General features: G+C 43.7%; 1 protein-coding gene and 1 pseudogene across 1 annotated transcript in view; one reads left to right on the top strand and one right to left on the bottom strand.

The window, feature by feature from the left end:
* The window catches only part of LOC138787618 (zinc finger protein 850-like), a 52,744-nt pseudogene extending 32,366 nt beyond the window's left edge, over window positions 1-20,378 (bottom strand).
* Window positions 1-25,263, top strand: part of LOC138786760 (zinc finger protein 84-like) — a 790,489-nt gene that overhangs the window by 313,835 nt on the left and 451,391 nt on the right. The window lies entirely within an intron of this gene.

The raw sequence follows: 25,263 nt of genomic DNA, 5'->3' as shown, positions 1-25,263 counted from the left end.
GCTGCCGCCCAAAATGCCCCTATTATAATCCACTACTGTTTGTAGGTGACCAAATACTTATTTTCCACCATAATTTGCAAATAAATTCTTACAAAATCAGACAATGTGATTTTCTGGATTTGTTTTCTCATTTTGTCTCTCATAGTCTACGAATGATGTAAATTACAGACGCCTCTCATCTTTTTAAGTGGTGGCACTATTGGTGACTGACTAAATACTTTTCTTCCCCACTGTATGTTGTGGAGTTGAGAGTCTATTTTATATGTGTTATATATCTGTTCCTCCATTCTATAGTCTTAAAATGTGTATAATGCTGTGTATGCAACTATTGGGAAAGAGGCCCCCGCTCTATTTACCATCTTTATTATAAGGAGAACTTGTTTTTCTCTTGGCTCTTTTATTTACTATGTTTATGGCTAGTAGAATTTGTTTTTTACTTTAGGGTCTGAGGATCGTTGACTATAAGATAAGGGCAAGGACAGCTGGGAACAAATATCATGGCAGCTCTTGCAAGATATGTAAACACCCAGGGTTCAGATAAATAGATACATAATTGACACTCACTCCAATCAGAACAAGAATGAATATGTATGTAACATCTAACCAATAGGAGCTTGGTCCCTGCCCATGTCCTTCTTGGTTGGACGCCATGTGGAGTACAGTGCCGGGTATATGTGGCTTCTCTGCTGCCACCTATGTAACTGTTGGGAAGTGCAGGGTTGTCTAAAGGCCCTATTACATACATTCTTTGTGTATTCACATAGGTGAATATGTAAAAATACACTAATTTTAATGAAGTTCTATGACAATGTAATATAAGTTTATTTAAAATGCCACTGTCACCTCCTTTTTGCATTCTGACATCTCTACACAGGTGTAAAGGGTAAATTTAGCAGTTTTTATACCTTATTTTATATCATACGTCAGGGTGCTTGTTCCAGTAAAAAGTAATCTTTTATCAACTGCAGATTGTGTTAAGTGGGCGGGGCCTCGCGGCATTAGCGCCACTTAGCCCCGCCCGCAATGCCACCATTGGCCTCGCCCCCTCGCCGACCATTGGAACAGGTTGGCCTAAAGGTCTAGACCCCACCCCCTCTAGTTCAGCCCACCAATGGGCGTCAAGGGGGCGGGGCGTTGTGGGCAGGGCTAATGACGCGAGGTCCCGCCTACTTAACACAATCTGCAGTTGATAAAAGATCACTTTTTACTTGAACAAGCACCATGACGTATGATATAAAATAGGGTATGAAAACCGCTAAGTTTACCCTTTACACCTGTGTAGAAATGTCAGAATGCACAAAGGGGGTGACAGTGTCACTTTAAGCAATTTATTTCCAAAATAAAAAAGAAAGAGTACGTCGACCTTCGTTATGGTACTTTTTCTCTATCCGAGTATCACTGTGTTGAAAGGTTCTCAGCGTGGGTTAGGGTCAGGGCCGGCTCCAGCTTTTTGTGGGCCCTTGGGCGACAGAGCATCGGCGGGCCCCTTTGAGCAGCAAATCATGGAGAGACAGGTGAGGAAAGATTTGCAGCAAAAGAAACATGCGGCTGCTGCATATCTTTCTCCTCCTATATCTCCTGATCTCTGTGGTAGTCAGGACTCTGGAGGAGTCAGACCCAGTCACAGGATTATATATATATATATATATATATATATATATATATATATATATATCATGCTGGTGCTGCTAGTTCTCCTGTATACAGCTCCTGCTGTGTGTGTGTGTATATATACACACACACACACACACACACACACAAAGCAGGAGCTGCATACAGGAGAACTAGCAGCACCGGCATGACATTATATATATATTATATGAACATGGTAAGACCTCTCGTTCTCCTATATACAGGTCCTGCAGTGATATACAGTGTATACTTACCATGTTCATATGATAGAGAGAGATAGATAGAAAGGAGATAGATAGGAGATAGATAGATAGATAGATAGATAGATAGGAGATAGATAGATAGATAGATAGATAGATAGATAGATAGGAGATAGATAGATAGATAGATAGGCGATAGATAGGAGATAGATAGATAGATAGGAGATAGATAGGAGATAGATAGATAGATAGATAGATAGATAGGAGATAGATAGATAGATAGATAGATAGGAGATAGATAGATAGATAGGAGATAGATAGATAGATAGATAGGCGATAGATAGGAGATAGATAGATAGATAGATAGATAGATAGATAGATAGGAGATAGATAGATAGATAGATAGATAGATAGATAGGAGATAGATAGATAGATAGGCGATAGATAGGAGATAGATAGATAGGAGATAGATAGATAGATAGATAGGAGATAGATAGATAGATGATATATAGATATAGATAGATAGATAGATAGGAGATAGATAGATAGATAGATAGATAGGAGATAGATAGATAGATAGATAGATAGATAGGAGATAGATAGATAGATAGATAGATAGATAGATAGATAGGAGAGAGATAGATAGATAGATAGATAGATAGGAGATAGATAGATAGATGATAATAGATAGGAGATAGATAGATAGATAGATAGATAGGTACAGATATCTAGTTGTTTTGTGTATAGAGGTCCTGCTGTAATATATATCCTGCTGTAATAGATATATATATTACAGCAGGACCTCTATACTCAAAACAACTAGAAGCCCCAGCACATACAGAACACTATTAGTTTGCAGAGCCTACCATGCTGCCCTCTATCAGGTCAGGTATCCAATCACATGACCCGTGACATCATCAAAGGTCCTTCACACTCAAAGGTCCTCTTTCCTACTTGGCTGTAGGGAAGATTTGTGAAGGAAGACAGGTGCCCGGGGACCCCAGTATGTATCGGCGGGCCCCTAACTGTCACATGTGGCCTCTAGGGGCCCAGTCCCCTTTGTTACTACACTTTTTTTTTTTCTTTTACTAACAAAAAAATGTAGTAACAGACGGGACTGGGCCCCTAGAGGAGCTGTGGGCCCCGGCATTTGCCCTAGTTAGCCGGGTGCTGACGCCGGCCCTGCTTAGGGTCATCTTCAACTTGTCCTCCCGCTAGGAGTGCCTAATACTGCATAGTGGCTTTAGTAAGTACACTGAAGAAAGTAAGTGTCTCTGGCTGCTCCATACACATGTGTCTTGTTACTTCACCATACTAAGACTACGCACTGACTTCCTGTCCGCATGGGGCTAACTAGTCACTTTCCCAGGGGCAGTGTGTGTGTGTGTGTGTGTGTGTGTGTGTGTGTGTGTGTGTGTGAAGAGCACAAACCACATGGTATAACAACAACAGTAATAACAGTAACCCTTGGCTTACTTCAGCTGTGCGTGAAAATAACAGAGATTAGAAACAACACTGACATCTTGTGGTGAAACTGGAGAACGCGACCTTCACCACTATTTAAAGGAGAAGTCCAGCCAAAATTATTTTTTGATATGTTATTACTTATGGAAAGTTAGACAAATTTCTAATGTACATTAATTATGGGAAATGCACATATAGGGCTACTTCCCTTCATTTAGTAGATCAGGGAGTGTTAGAATTCTCTCAGAAACAGTGACGTCATGACCCAGGGTGTAATTCCTATGGAGTGTCCAGCAGTGGGTGCTCTATATGTAGAAGTCTAAGGAACTTTATTGTTTCTATGGATGTCTATGTAAACTAATGTAATGTTATGTACAGTGGGCTTTATTGAATTAATACATTTATGGAATACTTTGGGGAGCAAGTGTCCTTGCTCCCCAAAGTATTCCATAAATGTATTCAATCAGTACATTAGGAGGGCACCAAGCAGGGACGGAGAGGGGTGCCTGTGCATCTACTTCCCCTCTCTCTCCCTGCTTGGTCCTGGATACATATACACAGTACTACTACACAGTACTCATAGTATGAGCAGATGATGGGGAAGTAGCGCCAGGGCTGATCTCCATCACCGGTAAGCCCGCTGCCGCCCGCCCGCCACCGCACTGGACTATATACACTGAACTGCTACTCCCATTATCTGCTCATAGTATGAGCTGGTGATGGGAGTAGTAGCTGGGTTATCTCTATCACATGCTTGTCGCCACTGATGCCGCCGGGCGCAGGGGGGAGCCGCTAATCACGGTGCAGCCCCCCCCCCCCCCCTCCTCCTTCTTCCCCCTATCCCCTGGCTCCCCGCCCGGCCGCCACTCTCCCCTAACACATACCGGCTCCCGGTACTTCCCGGTGTCCGCACTGACCGTCCTCTACCTCTGTCCGGCACGTGTGGGATTACACGGTTCGCTGCACACTGACAGCTGGGGATTGAGCTCCTGCTCTCCTCTCATGACACCAATACGTATACATCGATGTCTAAACCTCCGACTACACAGAAAGTACAATCCTATTTCTGCTGTATTGCTTTTTACACAGTCCTTTCAATTGTTATGTATATTTGCTGTACAGTTTACACAACTCATACTTTTATCTTAAGTTTACATTTGTCCCCCCCCCCCCTCCCCCCGGTGGGCAGGTTTAGCGGGCTTTTTACCATTTTTAAACCCTGTGTCTGTTTCTCACGTCTATGCGCATTTGTTCTGAGGAAGGGAGAGGTTTCTCCCGAAACATGTCAGGCTCTGAGGCAGGACAGCAACATAGAGGGATTGAAAGTAGGCTCTCATACTCACCTCACGGCAGCCTTCGCAGACAACCTCCTAATACTCATTACAAACCCAGCTACAGCCTTACCAAAAATTCAGACTCTCTTAGAAAAATTCGGCAACCTTAGTAACTCTAAAGTAAACTCGAATAAATCCGAAATCTTAAATGTCACTCTGAGCAATGCTCAGGTATCCCCTTTAAAAGCTAACTCACCATTTACCTGGTCATCTACATCAATTAAGTACTTAGGGATAAACCTTCCCATCTTAATTGTATAAAACTAATTATCCAGATGTAAAAAATGCATTTCTTTCCCTTGACCGGCTTGTGGTGAGTCTGTCACCACTTCATTCTCAAATTGTCGAGTATATGTCTGATTTGACACACTTGTAGTTTTATTACCTCCATTTTTAATCAATATATTTTTTAATCATTAGTAGTAATATAGTTAGTATATACATGATATATATTTTAATGGACTAGATGGAATATAGACCTGTTTTGTATTTGGATTCCAGGGGATGTTGTTTGTATTTTACTTACATGGCCTCCTGTGGGCTGTTGTTCCTACATTGGACACTAGATGGTGCCATACTACACCTTTCTTTAGCACTCATTTCTCAATATTTTTTCTCAATGTACACATTCTGTTAATTACACTATATTTATTCACATACACTTGGTGTATTCACTTTCACTTTATCCCTGTACCATAATAATATTTTCAAAAAAATCTTTCAATTCGGCACAGGTTAGTAAATATAATATATTAGTATATATTTTTTTTGTTCATCCATACACATGCCACTCAGCACCGGTAGTTAGATACTGATATACATATCTCTTTTCTATCTCTATTAGTTTCATGGCAGATTCAATTTTGTTCAGGCAACCATGTATTTTCAGGTTAGGTCTGCTTTGCGGCCGTGGATTGTTCCTTGTTGTTCTCTGGTTTTTGGTCTGTGCGGTCTCGGTCCGTCTGTGTTCAGTATGGGTTACTTACCAACTTTTATAATACCAGTGTGAATTGAATCTGTTTACCACTAGCACTTTGGCGCACGTTTTGGCACTTACACTGAGCACTTGCACTTTATTTTTGGCATGTTCACCCCATATCATAATTAATTAATTGTGTGTATATATATATATTTATTCATATTTCAGCACTTTGTCACTTTAATTGGGTATTTAAGTGATAGGGATATTGTATTGGCCGTCTTTTATCTTTATGTTGTTTTTAGATGTATTGTTAATAGCAGCCCACAGAGTTAATAGCAGCCCATAGAGTTTGCCCTTTTCTAAGATGGCGCCCGCATCGGGTGCGGCCTAATGTGCATGTCCGGTCGGCTGGCGGGTCACGTGATCGGGACCGGATCTGACGTAGGGCGCATGCGCCTTGCGTCACTTCCGGCTCATCGCGCGGCCCGCGGCTGACACTGGCGTCCGCACGAGTGGCCGCCATATAATGCGATGCAGGTGAGTTACTACAGCCATCCAATGGGGCATCAGGGCATACTATATAACATCCCTCTGGTCTCCCCCTCATCACTCCCTGAAGAAGCGAATAGCGAAACGACGTTGGAGGAGTGTGAGGTGGGAGTCCTGAGGCTTTGGGAATTATATCCCTGGGTAATGTTGTTTATGTGCACTTGCCTATACTTTACCATACTGATCTATGCAGCCTGTGGTTTTGGTTATGTTTGAGCACTTGCACCTTATAATATGCTTATAACCAGGCTGTATACTGAAAATTCATGAGTATTTAATATATGCACTTGCACTTTATTTTGTAAACATATACCTTTCCTCATGCTGGGCCTCCCACCTCCCAGGTCTTTGTTTGTTTTTATATACATTTTTTTCTATTGTTCTTATTATTGTTGCGATATTTCTCAATAAAGTTTTCTTGTACCAATTCATTTGATATTTTTGCTCATTTGCATATCGGATGGGTTTATAGGTGTTTAGCTCTATCTCAATTACCATTCGGTTATTTTTCTTTCCCCCCCTTATCCTTTCTTTTTGGGGTATAGGACGTTTATCATAGAATCCAGAATCTATAGGTGTTTTTTAATTATCCAGATGGTATACTGTTGTGACGCCAGTGCCCAGAGGGTACACAGGTATGGAGGCACACCTGCTTTTATATTAGAACGGTGAGGTATACTCCCCTGTGGTTGGTGACCTGCCGGGCTGTGAGGAGGTCTCTTGGGTACTTATCACAGTGGTCCAGAGTGGAGTTGTGACCCACCCGGACTATCGGTACCGCCACCCACAGAAAGGGGAGATGACCCAAGGATGTGGTATCTACTGTGTAGGTGCCTGAGTAATAATCACTGAGTTCCGTTAGCATAAATAGATCTTCACTGAGAGAACACTTTATCCAGTAGCCGATAGCAGACTGTAGACTTGACAAGACAGAAGCTGCACTGAGGACCTTTTGAGTAGTAGAACGGAAAGTAAATGAGATGAGTTTGTGCTGAGAGTCCATAATAGTTGAGGAGTTTGTACTGCAAGTTCAGAGCAGCAGAGAGGAGTGTGTCATGAAAGTCCCAACCCAAGTAGCAATGTGCTCTGCCAGAGCTTTAGAAGAAGTAGAATACTGAAGACTTGAAAATAGAAGTTTACTTGTGCCCTTGTTTCGACCTTTGTTTACCACCTTTTGCCCACCAGTATCGGGTGAACTGTCCTATGAGGGTGACACAAGCCCCAGACCTTGTTACCTGGGTTGAACAGAGTGGCCAAGGTTTTCTGGTATTTAGGCTTCTAGCAACTTTGCTCTATCCGGATCAGTTTCTCTTGTTTCAGAATACTGTCCTGCACTTTTATACTTGTTCTCGGAGTGGGTTGGGGTGATCTCTGACTTGTCCTCTCCCTGGCATAGCTTAACACTGCATAGTGTGTAGAAGTGCTGCTTTCAAGAAACTGGTGTCTGTGTCTCCCATGTGCATCTGTTCTGCCCAGGAACCTGACTAACACTGCAGACTAGTTCTGGAGTGGGGATCTGGCAAAGCCAGGGCCCAGCTGGACCACAGCAGGGACCAATTTGTTTTGCGTCTTCTCTGCTCAACAACCAGACTAAGACTGGGTGTATACTTCCTCTCCCCATGTGACAACTTCCTACAGGAGGTGTAATATCCCCTGTGAGTGGTGGAGAGAAAAGCATAGGAAAAAAGGAGCTTATAGATAGGTAGAGAAAAAGAGAAGGTCCTCATTGGTGGTACCTGCATTGGTGGTACCCTTTGGTTACCTGTAGCTGTGCAAAATACAAATACAGTTACATACAATAGCGGCATCTTGTGGCAAAAATTCGGTACTTATTTATTGCCACAGTTACTTGAAGTACAGCCTTTTGCGAGGGGTGTAATATACTAGTAACAACCGTGGTGGGACACCACACATAACCTACAGATGCTTCCAATAGACCTCCCACACTCATACCTTCTCAGCTGGAGGAGATTGTTCTCTACTTTTTTGGAGGCTCAGAGGAAACCAAGTTTGGCATACAACCTCCTAACACAAAAAAAGGCATCATGGGGGAATTGGTCTCCCAAATGTAGAACTCGTGTTTAAAGCGACCCACCTCTAGCGTTGGGTAGATGTGGCGTCTAGGAACAGCATTCTGATAGGACACAAATTAGAAGGGTCACAACTAGGCCCCAAAGGAATTTGTGCTCTATGATACCCCAGAATCAGGATATTAGTAAGACACATTATGCGTTACTCAAAGGAACGTTAGCAGTGAGAATTTCACACATCAAGTCTACAAATTTCCCGACTACACCTTCACCACCTTACTGTATATAGTAGAACTGACTGCCACATCGCATGGTCCTATATGGAATAGCCTCTCCCATATTTCCTTGGCTCAGTTGATGAATAATGCCAAACCACCAAAACCCCAACTTTTACAAAACCTCCTACCCTCCCACACCATACACTTTCTTAACTTCTTAGCCATCCAAAACCTGGGAAACTTTCCTAAAAAGACATACAGGTTGGAGAGAACTGACTTGGATTGAGCGCCTTCTTGCCTCTAGGGTCAGATTCAAGCACAAACTGTCGCTATATGTTGATCAGATCTTAAAAACCCAGGTTAGTGGGCCCCCACTCTACCTCATGTCAAGGGAGGAAGAGTTGAATAGAACCTTTTCTGACCGTGTGAAAATTCTTAGGAACTATCAGGGCTTCTCTACCTGCATCAAGACAAGTGAAAATCCCTTCTATCACAATGGTACAAAACCCCTGAACATCTCTTTCGGATGGGCTTATGCAACCCGGCCACATGCTAGCGTTACCAAGCTAAAAAAAAAGGCAACGCTGTTCCACATACGGTGGATGTGTCCGTCAGATTTTTGGAAATGGGTAGAGCACACCATGACGGAGGTTATTGCCATTACAGTCACACTCACACCTGAAATGGTCATGGTGGGCTTATCTACAAAAGACATTGCGCTTCACAGGCAGTCACTCGCTGCCCATCTGATTGCAGCTGCAAAACTCCTGGTACCCCTACGTTGGCTACGAGTCACGACCCACCCACAGAGAAACAAGATTTCCCGCCTTGAAGAGTTAACTAGTTTTGTCTCACGTTCAAGGGATAAGTAGCTGAAAACCTGGTCTCCCTGGTTGAAATATAGAGACTCAAAATCAGGCCCAGTTGCTACCATACGGGGTAGCGGGACACAGGCAGCATCCGAGTAAGGGTGCTATTCCATGGGCCGATGGGGGCCCGATCAACAATGTAAACGAGCACCGAGCTGCTAGATTGGCGCTCGTTTACTGGGCCTATTCCACGGCCTGATAGTCGTTTAACGAGGGCTGCAGGGACATTGTTACCGTTAAAGATCATACATTACCTAACCAGGCTGCAGGTTTTCTCCTGCGCTCCTCTTCCTCCCGGTCCCACGCACAGCAGCAGCTTCAGAGCGGCATGTCTGAGCTGACAGACCGCTCAGCCAATCACTGGCCATGGCGGTCCTGGCCAGTGATTGGCTGAGCGGTCTGTCAGCTCAGATAGGCCGCTCCAAAGCTGCTGCTGCGAGTGGGACCGGGAATAAGAGGAGCGCAGGAGAAAACCTGCAGCCTGGTGAGGTAAAGTATTGTGTTTTAAAATCGTCAGTCACCCGCCGCGCACCGCTATTCCACGTAGCGATGCGTGGGTGGCGACCAATGATTTTAGGTTTGAACCTAAATGAACGATCAGCCGATGAAACGATCATCAGTTGATCGTTCTCTATATTCCACAGAGCGATAATCGGCTGAATCGGACCGATTATCGCTCCGTGGAATAGGCCCCTAAGACATGAGAGATGACTCCCCCTCCCCATCCCTCCCCTCCTTTTTAATGGTGAATTGTATAGACCCCAATAGGCTGAGGTGTGAAGATGGGGAAGGGCAGGAGTGCCAAAGGAAGGAGTTTGGATGGAAAGGGGCCAACCAAATTTTTTTCAATCTCAGACCTAGTGCAGTTCTTTATATAGGAGAGAAAAATTTGAAGTGTACCTGTCGTTTGAAAACATTTTTGACAGGTCATAGAGACATAACATAAGGGAAGGTTTCAACAGCACCAAGTTCAATATGTCCGAGAAAAGCCGGTCAGTAGAAGAGGGATCCAGGCTGGAAAGTCCCCAATCCCCAGGTTTGGGCATCAATACATAGACTAAGAAAAAGGGTGTGTGACGATAGCTTCAAGCTCTTACGTTTAATCACGTACAAGGACACTTACGGATGCTGTTGGACCCTTCTTCTCCGCCTATGTCATAGAGACATGTCAAATGTTTTGACTGCTCCAGGTCTAAGCGTCAGACCCGTAGTGATCGTGAGAATGAGCCGGGTGAGGACTGCTCTCTGTCACGTGATGAGTTGGACTTCTAATGCAAGTCTATGGACTCTTTCACTGACACAGAGCAGGTGCGTTCATTATAGTGTGTTTACACAGAACGATTATAGTTGGAATTTTCGCATTAACGAAGGCATTTGAGCGATAATCGGCTCATGTAAACACAGCGAATGATCAAGCGACGAGCGAGAAATCGTTCATTTTGATCTTTCAACGTTCTCAAATCATCATTTGCAAAAAAATTCGCAGATCGCTTCGTGTAAACAGTCTTTCAAATATTCACCCTATGTGTGAGATGGGCAATAACGATTTTTCTAACTATTTATTCGTCTAAACGCTGATAGTTATAAAAACCAAAATGTTGCTTTAAAAACGTTAAACGATCAATTGGGCAAATTATCGCTTCATGTAAACGGACCATTACCTTTCCTCTGGTCTTGGGGTAACTCACCTGTCTAGAGACAGGATTTCTATTTTTAACCCCTTAAAGAAAGAGCCTGAAATGGCCTTAAGGACAGAGAAAAATTTTATGAATATGACCTGTGTCACTTTATTCATCAATAACTTCGGGATGCTTTTCCCTATCCGGCTGATTCTGAGATTGTTTTCTCGTGACATTTGGTACTTTACATTTCTGGTAAATTGGAGTCGATACTTATAACGAGTCTTTATGAAAAACACCAAAATAACGTGAAAAATTGTGAAAAAATGCATTTTTCCAACTTTGAAACCTTTCTGCTTATACAGAAAAGGGTTATAACACATAAATTATATATTAAATAGCATTAGCAACATGTCTACTTTATGTTGGCGGCATTTATTAAACTATCTTCCTTTTTTTTTAGACAATAGGAAGCTTAAAACATTAGCAGCAAATTTCCAAATTTTCAGTAAAATTTCAAAATCAGATATTTTTAGGGACCTGTTCAGGTTTAGGCTGGGTTCACACTACGTATATTTCAGTCAGTATTGTGGTCCTCATATTGCAACCAAAACCAGGAGTGGATTAAAAACACAGAAAGGCTCTGTTCACACAATGGTGAAATTGAGTAAATGGCCGCCATATAACAGTAAATAACGGCCATTATTTCAATATAACAGCCGTTGTTTTAAAATAACAGCAAATATTTGCCATTAAATGACGGACATCCACTCAATTTCACCATTGTGTGAACAGAGCCTTTCTGTGTTTTTAATCCACTCCTGGTTTTGGTTGCAATATGAGGACGACAATACTGACTGAAATATACGTAGTGTGAACCCAGCCTAAGTTAAAGTGTATTTGAGGGGACTGTATGTTAGAAAGCCCCACAAAGCACCCCATTTCAGAAACTGCACCCCCCACACTCTGCAAAAGCACATCCAGAAAGTGTTTTAACCCTTTAGGGGAGTCACAGAAATAAAAGCTAAGTGTGTAAGAAATTTGAAAATTTTAATTTTCTGTGCAGAGATTTTATTGTAATCCAATATTTTTCATAATTATAAACCTATTACCAGAAAAAAGCACCCCAATATTTATTGCCCCGTTTCTGCAGTTTATAGAAATACCCCATATGTGGCCCTATTGCGCTATTTGACGCAACCACAAGCCTCAGATATAAAGGAGCGCCTAGTGAATTTCAACGCCTCCGTTTTATTTGGTCATTTTTGACTGTACCACTTCAGGTTGGCAGAGGCTCTGGGGTGCCAAAACCTAAAAAACACCCCTAAAGGGACAATATTTAGAAAACTACACCCCTCAAGGAATGTAACAAGGGGAGCGGTGAGCATCTGGATCCCACAGGTGCTTCACAGATTTTCAGAACAATGTTGTGTAAAAAAGGAAAAATTTATTTTTTTACACTAAAACGTTGTTCTAGCCTTCATTTTTCATTTTTACAAGGGGATAAAAGGAAAAAAAAAACACCAAATGTGTAGCGCAGTTTCTCCTGAGTACGGAAATACCCCACATGTGGATATAAAGTGCCAAGGGGGCGCAGGACGAGCCTCCAAAGGGAAAGAGCGCCAATTGGCTTTTGGAAGCTGGATTTCACTTGAATGGATTTACAGAGCCCTTGTGCTGCCAAAACACTGGAAACCCCCCACAAGTGACCCCATTCTGGAAACTACACCCCTCAAGGAATCTAACAAGGGGTGCAGTGAGCATATGGTGAGCACTGGTGACAGGCACAAATGTAGAACAATGTGACGTGAAAGGGAAAATTTTCATTTTTTTACTTTCACGGTACAAATGTGCCCGTCATCAAGGGGTCCATATCCTCACTGCACCCCTTGTTAGATTCCTTGAGGGGTGTAGTTTCCAGATTGGGGTCACTTGCGGGGGTTTTCAGTGTTTTGGCAGCACGAGGGCTCTGTAAATGCGACATGGCTTTCATCATCCATTCTAGCCAAATCCAACCTCCAAAATCCAAATGGCGTTCCTTCCCTTCGGAGGCTTGCCCTGCGCCCACATGGCGCTTTATGTCCACATGTGGGGTATTTACGGACTCGGGGGAAATTGCTCTACACATTTTGTGTGTTTTTTTTCTCTTTTAACCCCTTGTGAAAATGAAAAATGTAAGGCTAAACCAACATTATAGTGTAAAAAATGTAATATTTCATTTTCAGGCCACATTGTTCCACATTTGTGCCCGTCACCAGTGCGGTCCATATGCTCACTACACCCCTTGTTACATTCCCTGAGGGGTGTAGTTTCCATAATGGGGTCACTTGTGGGTTCAACTGTCTTGGCAACACAGGGGTCTTTTAAATGCAACAAGGCCCCCTGAAATCCATGCCAAATCCAGCCTCCAAAAACCAAATGGCGCTTCTTCCCTTTGGAGGCTAACCCTGCACCCGCATGGCGCTTTATGTCCACATGTGGGGTATTTCCGTACTCAGGGGAAATTGCTCTACACATTTTGTGTTGTTTTTTTTATCTTTTAACCCCTTGTGAAAATGAAAAAATCAAGACAAGATCAATGATTTAGTGTAAAAATTAAACATTTTTACTCTAAATGTTGGTCTAGCCTTGATTTTTTCCATTTCCACAAGGGGTTAAAAAAGAAAATGAAGGCAAAAAGTGTAGGGTAATTTCCCCTGAGTATGAAAATAGCCCACATGTGGATATAATGTGCCATATGGGCACAGGGCAAGCCACTAAAGGGACAGAGCGCCATTTAGAGGCTGGAATGGAGGATGGAGGCCATGTCGCAATTACAAAGCTCCTGTGCTGCCAGGACAGTAGAAACCCCCCACAAGTGACCCCATTCTGGAAACTACACCCCATATGGAATCTAACAAGGGGTGCAGTGAGCATATGGACCTCACTGGTGACGGGCACTTATGTAGAACATGTGCCGTGAAAATAAAAAATAAAATTTTTTTCATTTTCACGGCCGAAATGTGCGCGTCACCAGGGACCAATATCCCCGCTGTCCCACTTGTTAGATTCCTTATCGGGTGTAGTTTCCAGAATGGGGTCACTTGTGGGGGGTTTCTACTGTCCTGGCAGCACAGAGGCTTTGTAATTGCATCATGGCATCCTCTAATGGGAATGGCAGCCATACCTACTTAGCTGGGGAAAACGGACAATTCTAATTTATTTGGGGGTATTAGGCCAATTATTGGTTTATAAGGTTGAAAATGACAGGTGTCCATCAAACTCAACCTGTGTTGATCCAGAGGAAGGCAAAAAACCCTCGTAAGGCAGACGACAGTAGCCTCATCACAGGGGAAAATTCCTTCCTGACTCCATAATGGCGATCAGAATAATCCCCGGATCAACGTGACCCCTGAAATAGGAATAAGGGACAGAATTTAGATAATGTAGCACCCCAGTGACGTGTGGTTCGCCTTGGAGCGATACAGTATGCAGAGGCCGGTGTGATCAGGACAGGTGGCACACTGGAAAATGGCGTCCTTCCTGATCCCCCTGTTACCCCACACTCTGCACTTCTTCTGGGGTCTCCTGTTCTCCAGTGTGGGGGACGTCACCTGGAAAATGTTGTCCTGGTGCGATCCGGGGTCCTTCATATCCAGAAGCGCTGGGGCCGCTCCATGGCTGCTAAATAGAAGGGCGCTATTACTGCTTCTGATATTTTCCCATCGTGCCGCAAGCTACAGTAGCTCGGGCAGCGAGGGACCGGAAGAGGGGGTGCTGGTATAAATGTTATCCCCGTACAGGTGGTGGTAACCTTTATCCAGCAGTGGGAGGATCAGTTTCCGAATGATCTTCCCACTAACTCGGAGGATGGGGGGGGGGCATCTGGGGGCTGGATTTGGGTGTCCCTTCCTTCATACACTGTAATGGTACATGTACACTGCGGAATGGTAAAGGATAACCCTTTGTGCATTCCCCAGCTGGCACCCGCCGGCGGACTGATGCGGGCGCACGTCTCCGCACATGTCATAGACTCCATTCTATGCACGGGCGGATTCCGCCCTCTGTCCAAAGAATGAACGTGTTCATTCTTTGGACGGACGACGGAATTTGCCCGTGCATAACATGGAGACTAAGACACGGGTGGAGACACGCACCCGCATCAGTCCGCCCGGGGGGTGCCAGCTGGGGAATGCACAAAGGGTTATCCTTTACCATTCCGCAGTGTGCACGTACCCTAAATCTGTAAGTGTACCCTGAGGTACTCTCACAGAGTTTGTAGAATTTCACGCCATACCGTCATCTCTTATTAGGACGGTACTGGCGGAAAAGACGTGTCTGGGGGGGAGCGTACGCTACGCTACCCCCAGACACCTCACTGGATGATGAGGATGAATGGAGGAAAAAAGGATCCCCCCATTTATCCTCACTGGCTATTTCGGTGTCGGAGGCAATAATAGCATATGCGTCCGACACAGAAAACACCCTGGGGGCCATCTTTATATGGGCACTAGTATATGGGGTATGTAAATGTCTAGTGTAAAACTTTATTTTGTGTAGTGTAGTGTTTAGTTTTTTTTTTTTTTTTAACAGTAAGGAAAAAAAACCCTACACCAAAAAAGTAGTTGCTGATAAATGCCGCACTTATGTGCGGCACTTATCAGCAGCCAGTGGCGGTAGGATATAGGGAGAAAAAACGCCTCTACGCCAAAAAGGAGGAGTTGCTGATCAGCGGCGCACTTACGTGCGATGCTGATCAGCTCTCAGCGGCATTAGGGCGCATAAAAAGAAAAAAAAAATTTGAATCCCCCCCCCAAAAAACTCTTTTTACCCCAAAGCAAATGATCAGTGTATAATATACACTGATCAGCCGCTAGGGGGCAGTAGAGTGGTGCCGAAGACCTCCGAAGATAGGGGCGACGGAAAAACCCGAAGAGCCGAGGATTTCCGACGAAGAACGAACGAACCCGGAAGTGGCGGCGACGAGGAGAAGAGGACGCGAGGATCTGCATTCCGGACGCCGGGATCAGGTGAGTATAGTGCACTACAATATACCCACTCCTGTTCTGCACCCCTCAGCTACCTAGCTAAGGGGTGCAGAACCTGGCCGGACACTTTTTAACTGTTAGATCGCCGTGATGGGCTGGCCGGAACTGGCCGGCCTATCATGGCGATCGTGGGGGTGGCACCGGTGCCATATCTCCCCAGGTCACTAATAGCGATTGGTGCTGTCTCGGACAGCACCAATTGCCATTGCTTTCAGCTGAGCGAGCAGAAGGCCGGGCAGTAGAGACACTGGCTAACAGCTGAGCGAGCAGGAGGCCGAGCAGCAGAGACACTGGCTGACAGCTGAGCGAGCAGGAGGCCGGGCAGCAGAGACACTGGCTGACAGCTGAGCGAGCAGGAGGCCGGGCAGCAGAGACACTGGCTGACAGCTGAGCGAGCAGGAGGCCGGGCAGCAGAGACACTGTCCGACAGCTGAGCGAGCAGGAGGCCAGGCAGCAGAGACACTAGTTGACAGCTGAGCGAGCAGGAGGCCGGGCAGCAGAGACACTGGCTGACAGCTGAGCGAGCAGGAGGCCGGGCAGCAGAGACACTGGCTGACAGCTGAGCGAGCAGGAGGGCAGTCAGTATTAATTATTCATGAAGGAGGAGGAGGAGGAAAGAAGTGGTGATGCGGCCAGAGTGCGGCACAAACAACTCCTCTCTGACTCTTCATTACAGTAGGAGAGCTTAGATTGAATATAAACTGAATGGAAAATTACCAAAAAGCCCCATGCTCACTAGTGGACTGCCAGCTACAGCACACTGCCAGCACCACAGGTAGGGCCCAGGAGCTGACAGATTATCCATCTTTAGAAAAACATGGACACTTTTTTTTTAATTTAAATTTTATTGAATTTTCTGAATAAACAATTCTTAACAACAGGGGCCAATTTGGCGCAAAACACATTTCAAATAATTCAACAAATTAAGCTCCATTCACTTCAATGGAACTGACTTGCAAAACAAGAGACAAGAGCGGTGCTATCTCTGGAAGAATACGTGAGAACCAAGTATGATGTGACAAAGAAACTTTCGGGATCAGGGAAATCTTCTACATTTCAGGTCGGGAGAAGAAACTCGAGACCACTGGGTGTTTATCGTGAGAAAGGTCAAAAGTGGTGACCGGGACTGGAGTTACGTAGTGTATACATCGCAGCGGGATGACAATCTGTATGTAAGCTCATTGAAAGTGACAGGGAAGGATCCACTGCGGATCAGTTACATGTGAACCCACCCTTAAAGGGGTTATCCAGTAAAAATCATTTTCTTTCAAATCAACTGATATTACAAAGTTATACAGATTTGCAATTTACTTCTATTAAAAAATCTCAAGTCTTCCCATACTTATTAGCTGCTGTATGTCCTGCCAGAAGTGTTTTATTTTCAGTCTGACACAGTGCTCTCTGCTGCCACCTCTGGCTGAGACAGGAACTCTGTCTCGGTTTGCTATGAATCCCCATAGAAAACCTCTCCTCCTCTGGACAGTTCCTGTCTCGACCAGAGATGTCAGCAGAGAGCACTGTGTCAGTCTGAAAATAAAACAACATTTCCTGCAGATCATACAGCAGCTAATAAGTATGGGCAGACTGGAGAATTTTTAAATAGAAGTAAATTCCAAATCTGTATAACCTTCTGACACCAATTGATATGAAAGAAAAAGATTTTTGCTGGACAACCCCTTTAAGCAACCTGAACATACAGTATCTATCATCTAAATAACTGGCTGCACATCTCTCCAGGCAACAAATGTGCGGCCAGGAAAGGGCTGCACAACTGATCGCACTTTGTGAAGAGTCTATGAATAAGAGAAGAGATCAGCGCTCATTGACACGTTTGCTCCTTCTACTGCTGTCCTTAGGAGAAAACCAGAGACAGAGAGTGGATATGCTTTAAAGTCACATATTCTAAGCCCACCGATTCCATTTACTTCTCGGATAACAGAGATTTGTTGATAATTCTTTAATTATTACTTAGTGCTACATGTTGGCTCCTCCCCGTGTAAGTTTTTCTGATGTTTAACAAGATCTGATTTCTGAGTAAAACATTTTTCACATTCTGAGCATGAAAATGGCTTCTCCTCTCTATGACTTCTTTGATGTACAATACAACTTGATTTATAGGTAAAACATTTTCCACATTCTGAGCACGAAATTGGCTTCTCCCCTGTGTGAGTTCTCAGATGTTCAACAAGGTAGGATTTCTGTGTAAAACGTTTCCCACATTCTGAACATGAAAATGGCTTCTCCCCTGTGTGAACTCTTAGATGTTTAACAAGGAATGATTTGAGAGTAAAACATTTGCCACATTCTATGCATGAAATTGGCTTCTCCCCTGTGTGCACTTTTTGATGTTTAACGAGACTTGATTTATAACTATAACATTTCCCACATTCTGAGCATGAAAATGGCTTCTCCCCTGTGTGAACTCTCAGATGTTCAACAAGGTAAAATTTCTGTGAAAAATATTTTCCACATTCAGAGCATGAAAATGGCTTCTCTCCTCTATGACTTCTTTGATGTGCAATACAACTTGATTTATAGGTAAAACATTTTCCACATTCTGAGCACGTAAATGGCTTCTCCCCTGTGTGAGTTCTCAGATGTTCAACAAGGTATGATTTCTGCGTAAAATATTTTCCACATTCTGAACATGAAAATGGCTTCTCCCCTGTGTGAACTCTTAGATGTTTAACAAGGATTGATTTGAGAGTAAAACATTTCCCACATTCTTTGCATGAAATTGGCTTCTCTCCTGTGTGCACTTTTTGATGTTTACCAAGACTTGATTTATAAGTAAAACATTTCCCACATTCTGAGCATGAAAATGGCTTAGCCCCTGTGTGAACTCTCAGATGTTCAACAAGGTATAATTTCTGTGAAAAACATTTCCCACATTCAGAACATGCAAATGGCCTCTCCCCTGTGTGAATTCTCAGATGTTTAATAAGACTTGATTTCTGAGTAAAACATTTCCCACATTCTGAACATGAAAATGGCTTCTCCCCTGTGTGAATTCTTAGATGCTTATCAAGAGATGATTTCCGAGCAAAAGATTTACTACATTTAGGGCATGGAAGTAGTTTCCCTCCTCTGTGGGTTTTTTCATGTTGAACAAGATGTGATCGATAAGAAAACCATTTCCCACATTCTGTACATGAAATTGGCTTCTCCCCTGGGTGAGTTCTTTGATGCTCATCAAGATTTGATTTCCGGGTAAAACTTTTCCCACATTCTGGACATGAAAATGGCTTCTTCCCTGTGTGACTTCTCTGATGTCTAACAAGATTTGCTTTTACAGTAAAACATTTCCCACAATGTGAACAAAAAAATGGCTTCTTCTTATTTGGCTGTACAGAGTGAAGTGAATCAGTATATAGTGCTGCTATAATGGGATCAGATGGCAGCTCTTTGCTGTGAGGGTCTGGGGGTATATCTGGGGGAATAGAATGTTCTTCATATGTATCTTGTGTGATCTGACCATCTGCTGTAATATCTGGAGATATCTGATGTCCCTCTGATCTCCGGGTACACTCAGCTGCCAAGAAGAATCACATCTTAGTGTTATTATACTTGATAACCTTGTATTCTGTATAGTAAGTCTGATGCACAACATCCTGAAGAGCAACTATAGGCTGAGAATGAGAGCAGGATATGACATCATGGAACCTTCCCAGCAACCTGACCTCCCTCCCATCTGATGTCATCCGGCCCTCCCTCATCCACAGCTATATATCACCAGCACTGATGTCATCCGGCCCTCCCTCATCCACAGCTATATATCACCAGCACTGATGTCATCCGGCCCTCCCTCATCCACAGCTATATATCACCAGCACTGATGTCATCCGGCCCTCCCTCATCCACAGCTATATATCACCAGCACTGATGTCATCCGGCCCTCCCTCATCCACAGCTATATATCACCAGCACTGATGACATCCGGCCCTCCGTCATCCACAGCTATATAATCACCAGCACTGATGTCATCCAGCCCTCCCTCATCCACAGCTATATATCACCAGTACTGATGACATCCGGCCCTCCTTTATCCACAGCTATATATCACCAGCACTGATGACATCCGGCCCTCCCTCATCCACAGCTAGATATCACCAGCACTGATGTCATCTGGCCCTCCCTCATCCACAGCTATGTATCACCAGCACTGATGTCATCCGGCCCTCCCTCATGCAAAGCTATATATCACCTGCACTGATGTCATCCGGCTCTCCCTCACCCACAGCTATATATCACCAGCACTGCTGTCATCCTGGAGGAATATACAGCAGAGAAGACTGACAGGACACAGAGCTTATAATATTCCACACAGAATAGTTACAGCCGGTGACTGAGGAGAATGTGTGAGTGATCTCTGCATTTACTGGTCACTACTCACCTGGGCGGTTACCTGTAGTGATGTCCTCCTTATACTGCTCATCACTGCTGTCATCTGTCTCTACTTCTTTCTTTACTATTTCTTCTTTTACCCTTACGTCTGTAGCATTAATACAGTTCATATTTCTCCCTGTAGTGATGTCCTCCTTATACTGCTCATCACTGCCGTCATCTGTCTCTGGAGCATTAATATTGTTCCCATCTTCCCCCTGATTCATAAGATGGGAGAGAAATATTGTAAAAGTCATCAGACAGGAGGAGAAGTCAGGTGGGATGTACAGATCATAGGGAACATCTCCATCTACCTGATCCTGATCCTGTGGGAGAAGAGGACGGGGACATCTCTCTGGTGCTGTTCTCTTACTGGATCTGACTGGAGGGAACACATACAGAGACTGAATTCATTCTTTCCATCCAGATAATACAGAGAGGAGGTGTGTATATAGTCCTGTCTATTACCTGCTGATGGGAGGGGCTGCTGATCCTCCAGCATCACATCCTTGTACTGATCCTTGTGTCCTTCTACATACTCCCACTCCTCCATGGAGAAATAGACCGCCACGTCCTGACACCTTATAGGAACCTGACACACACAATGATCACACAGTCATCCCCCCCACCCCTCCAGTGGTGTTACTGTATAATGTCCCAGCATTCCCAGCAGCCACAGTCTCACCTCTCCACTCAGCAGCTCCACCATCTTGTTGGTGACTTCTAGGATCTTCTCTTCCTCCATTTCCTCATGTATCAGGGGCCCCGGGATTGGGCTCAGGGTTCTTCCCCATCCTTCACACCCAGGGGCCCCACAGCGCCCACAAGAGGACTTCTTCACTACTGTGTAATCCTGTGTATGGAGAGACACATTACTATCACTCCATCCATTCCCAGAATCCCTCACCTCTCCAGTCCTATCCATCTGTTATTCCATAGATAAGAATGATGTCATGATGACATCACTCCCAGAATCCCTCACCTCTCCAGTCCTATCCATCTGTTATTCCATAGATAAGAATGATGTCATGATGACATCACTCCCAGAATCCCTCACCTCCCCAGTCCTATCCATCTGTTATTCCATAGATAAGAATGATGTCATGATGACATCACTCCCAGAATCGCTCACCTCTCCAGTCCTATCCATCTGTTATTCCATAGATAAGAATGATGTCATGATGACATCACTCCCAGAATCCCTCACCTCTCCAGTCCTATCCATCTGTTATTCCATAGATAAGAATGATGTCATGATGACATCACTCCCAGAATCCCTCACCTCCCCAGTCCTATCCATCTGTTATTCCATAGATAAGAATGATGTCATGATGACATCACTCCCAGAATCCCTCACCTCTCCAGTCCTATCCATCTGTTATTCCATAGATAAGAATGATGTCATGATGACATCACTCCCAGAATCCCTCACCTCCCCAGTCCTATCCATCTGTTATTCCATAGATAAGAATGATGTCATGATGACATCACTCCCAGAATCCCTCACCTCCCCAGTAAGCAGGAAGAGTATGTGTAGGGTGAGGGTTATTATCCTCTCGGCCATCTTGTCTCTGTCTCTCTCCATCATTGATCCTGTACATCAGTTATCTGGATGGAAAAAAGATAAAATAATGTAAAAACCACATAAAATCCCATATAAAACATACAACTATAGAAGGTTATAAGAGGAAATATTGGAGGATATCGGTGTAGATGATATGCAGCTATTATATAGGACTTTATAACGTTATAGCATACCAAACTATTGTATAGGGGCACAGGGGACCTAACTACCACCACCGACACTTCCGCACACGAACCCTTCTCGTTAGTGACAGCCAGCTCACTAAATCATGATCTGCGGTGTCATCCCCTCTTGGTCAGTGAATGGCTGAGTGGGATGTCACTGTAGAGATGGGTCCATCTTTGGCGGTACTGGTGGCTAAGGTCAGCGAGGAACCCAGAGAAAAGGCAGGAGAGGTAAGCATTACATCTTTCTTATATTCTATATACTGATTCCAGGGCGCCTATTAATCAGTTATTACTTGGAGCCATATGTGTGTGATTCCACCTGATTCAGCAGATAAACTCTCCATGTAAAAGGGTCTTCAGATAGACTGGACCTGGATACAGTAAGTATAGCTGTTATATAGCAGCCTTCAGGAGACTGGACCTGGATTTCTGGTAAGTACAGCTTTGTTTTACAGCATGTTAACAACAAAAGAAATAATGGATGTATATTGCTAACTTGCTTTATATCATATCCACTGTTGATTTAGATTTTGAAAGTTATAACAACTTTTTAACTATTACTTTTCCCTTTGTTTGCTGATCTGCAAAAAATATGGATCATGGATGCATTAAGGACTCCTGACTCCTCTGATGCATCAATAACAGGAAGGAAATACAAAGGAGAAGGAACATGAGGAGATTTAATGCTGTGTTTACACGAAACGATTATCGTTCAAATTTGCACGATAATTGTTCGTGTAAACGCAGCGAACAGACGACAAGCGAGAAATCGTTCATTTTGATCTTACAACTTGTTCTTAAATCGTCGTTCACAAAAAATTCGCAGGTCGTTCCGTGTAAACAGTCGTTCACCGATTTAACCTATGTGCGAGATAGGCTGAAGCGATCGCAAGACGATTTTTCTGTACGATATATCGTTCCGTCTAAATGCTGATCGTTATAAAAAAAAAGTTACTTTGAAATCGTTAATCGTACGATTTATCGCTCCGCGTAAACTCAGCATATCACTCGGTCTTATAGTAAGATTCTCCATGTGGCCCATAGCAACCAATCACAGCTCAGCTTTCATTTTACCAAAGTGAGAAAAAAAAACAGTGACTAAACTGAGCATGTGTGACCCAACCTAGAGAATGGCGGGCAGGCCGTAACCGAGGGCAACAGGTTATCAAAACACAGAAGCACATGGAGGACTCTATATCTCTCAGGTGATAAATTTTAAAATAAAACATTTAAATTACGAAAAAGCATAAGTATAAACCAGGACGCCTTTCTGACAAAAATCCTTTGAGACCAAACAACTTTGTTTCCTGAAGGGTTTAATAATCCTACATGTACATACCTCCACAGGCAGAGCTGTATGCTCACAGGACCTGCCATGATGTCACAGTCATGTGATCAGTAACATGGCAGAGGAGGAGGAGGAGGAGTCACATGATCAGGGGCTGCTGCTCAGCGTATGCAGGACTCTGCTGTGCTGGATGAGCTGAAGTGATGTGTATGCAGCAGAGCTGTGTGTGTGATGTGTGTGGAGCAGAGCTGTGTATGTGTGTGTTATATATGCCTGCCGCAGAGGCCTGTGTGTAATGTACATGTAGCTGAGCTGTATGTGTGTAATGTACATGTAGCTGAGCTGTGTATGTGTAATGTACATGTAGCTGAGCTGTATGTGTGTAATGTACATGTAGCTGAGCTGTATGTGTGTAATGTACATGTAGCTGAGCTGTATATGTGTGTAATGTACATGTAGCTGAGCTGTATATGTGTAATGTACATGTAGCTGAGCTGTATGTGTGTAATGTACATGTAGCTGAGCTGTATATGTGTGTAATGTACATGTAGCTGAGCTGTATATGTGTGTAATGTACATGTAGCTGAGCTGTATATGTGTAATGTACATGTAGCTGAGCTGTATGTGTGTAATGTACATGTAGCTGAGCTGTATGTGTGTAATGTACATGTAGCTGAGCTGTATATGTGTAATGTACATGTAGCTGAGCTGTATATGTGTGTAATGTACATGGAGCTGAGCTGTATGTGTGTAATGTACATGTAGCTGAGCTGTATATGTGTAATGTACATGTAGCTGAGCTGTATATGTGTGTAATGTACATGTAGCCGAGCTGTATATGTGTAATGTACATGTAGCTGAGCTGTATGTGTGTAATGTACATGTAGCTGAGCTGTATATGTGTGTAATGTACATGTAGCTGAGCTGTATATGTGTAATGTACATGTAGCTGAGCTGTATGTGTGTAATGTACATGTAGCTGAGCTGTATGTGTGTAATGTATATGTAGCTGAGCTGTATGTGTGTAATGTACATGTAGCTGAGCTGTATGTGTGTAATGTACATGTAGCTGAGCTGTATATGTGTGTAATGTACATGTAGCTGAGCTGTATGTGTGTGTAATGTACATGTAGCTGAGCTATATATGTGTAATGTACATTTAGCTGAGCTGTATATGTGTAATGTACATGTAGCTGAGCTGTATGTGTGTAATGTACATGTAGCTGAGCTGTATGTGTACACAGTAGAGCTGTATATGTGTTATGTACATGTAGCTGAGCTGTATGTATACACAGTAGATCTGTATATATGTAATGTACATGTAGCTGAGCTGTATGTGTACACAGTAGAGCTGTATATGTGTAATATGCCAGACTTGTTAACTTCTAAAGGAGAACTCCAGGTAGAGGTTGAAAAAAAATGAAACTTTTGCAGAAGCATAACGCATTACTGTCTATCCCAGTTTTGAAACTACCAAAAATCCATTTGTTTGGGGGTTCTGTCTGTTTGTTCTGTATTGTGTTTCTGTCCTTCCTGGTTGAGCAGTTCCCAGAATGCAATGCTTTCCCTCAGCTGATCATCACAGTCCCCCACCCGTAACAATCAGTAAAATTAGTGCTGCACCTGCTTCTGGTCGGTCAGAGATGGTGGATCACTCAGGTGATTGGGGGATCCAGTCCTGCCTTCTGTGATATCACGCCCTGCCCCCTGTCTGCATCATCAGCCTGTGCTCAGCAAACACACACAATGTGAGACAGAGGCATGGGATATTTGACTCCAAAGGTGGGATAGCAGAGGGAGCAGGAGACAATGTGAATTGGCACAGGGGCTATTTTTTTCACTTCCTGGATTTCTATCAGCTACCAGTGTGGCAGAACCGCACGTATATGGTTATACATTATATAGACACATCTAGATAACTTTTAATGCACTTTTAATAGAAAACAAGTTTTTCTTATCCGGAGTTCCCCTTTAAC

This window comes from Dendropsophus ebraccatus, chromosome 3 (genome assembly GCF_027789765.1).
Source record: "Dendropsophus ebraccatus isolate aDenEbr1 chromosome 3, aDenEbr1.pat, whole genome shotgun sequence".
Taxonomy (NCBI): Eukaryota; Metazoa; Chordata; class Amphibia; order Anura; family Hylidae; genus Dendropsophus; species Dendropsophus ebraccatus.
The sequence above is the reverse complement of the archived record's forward strand: the minus strand, read 5'-3'. Positions and strand labels throughout refer to the sequence as shown.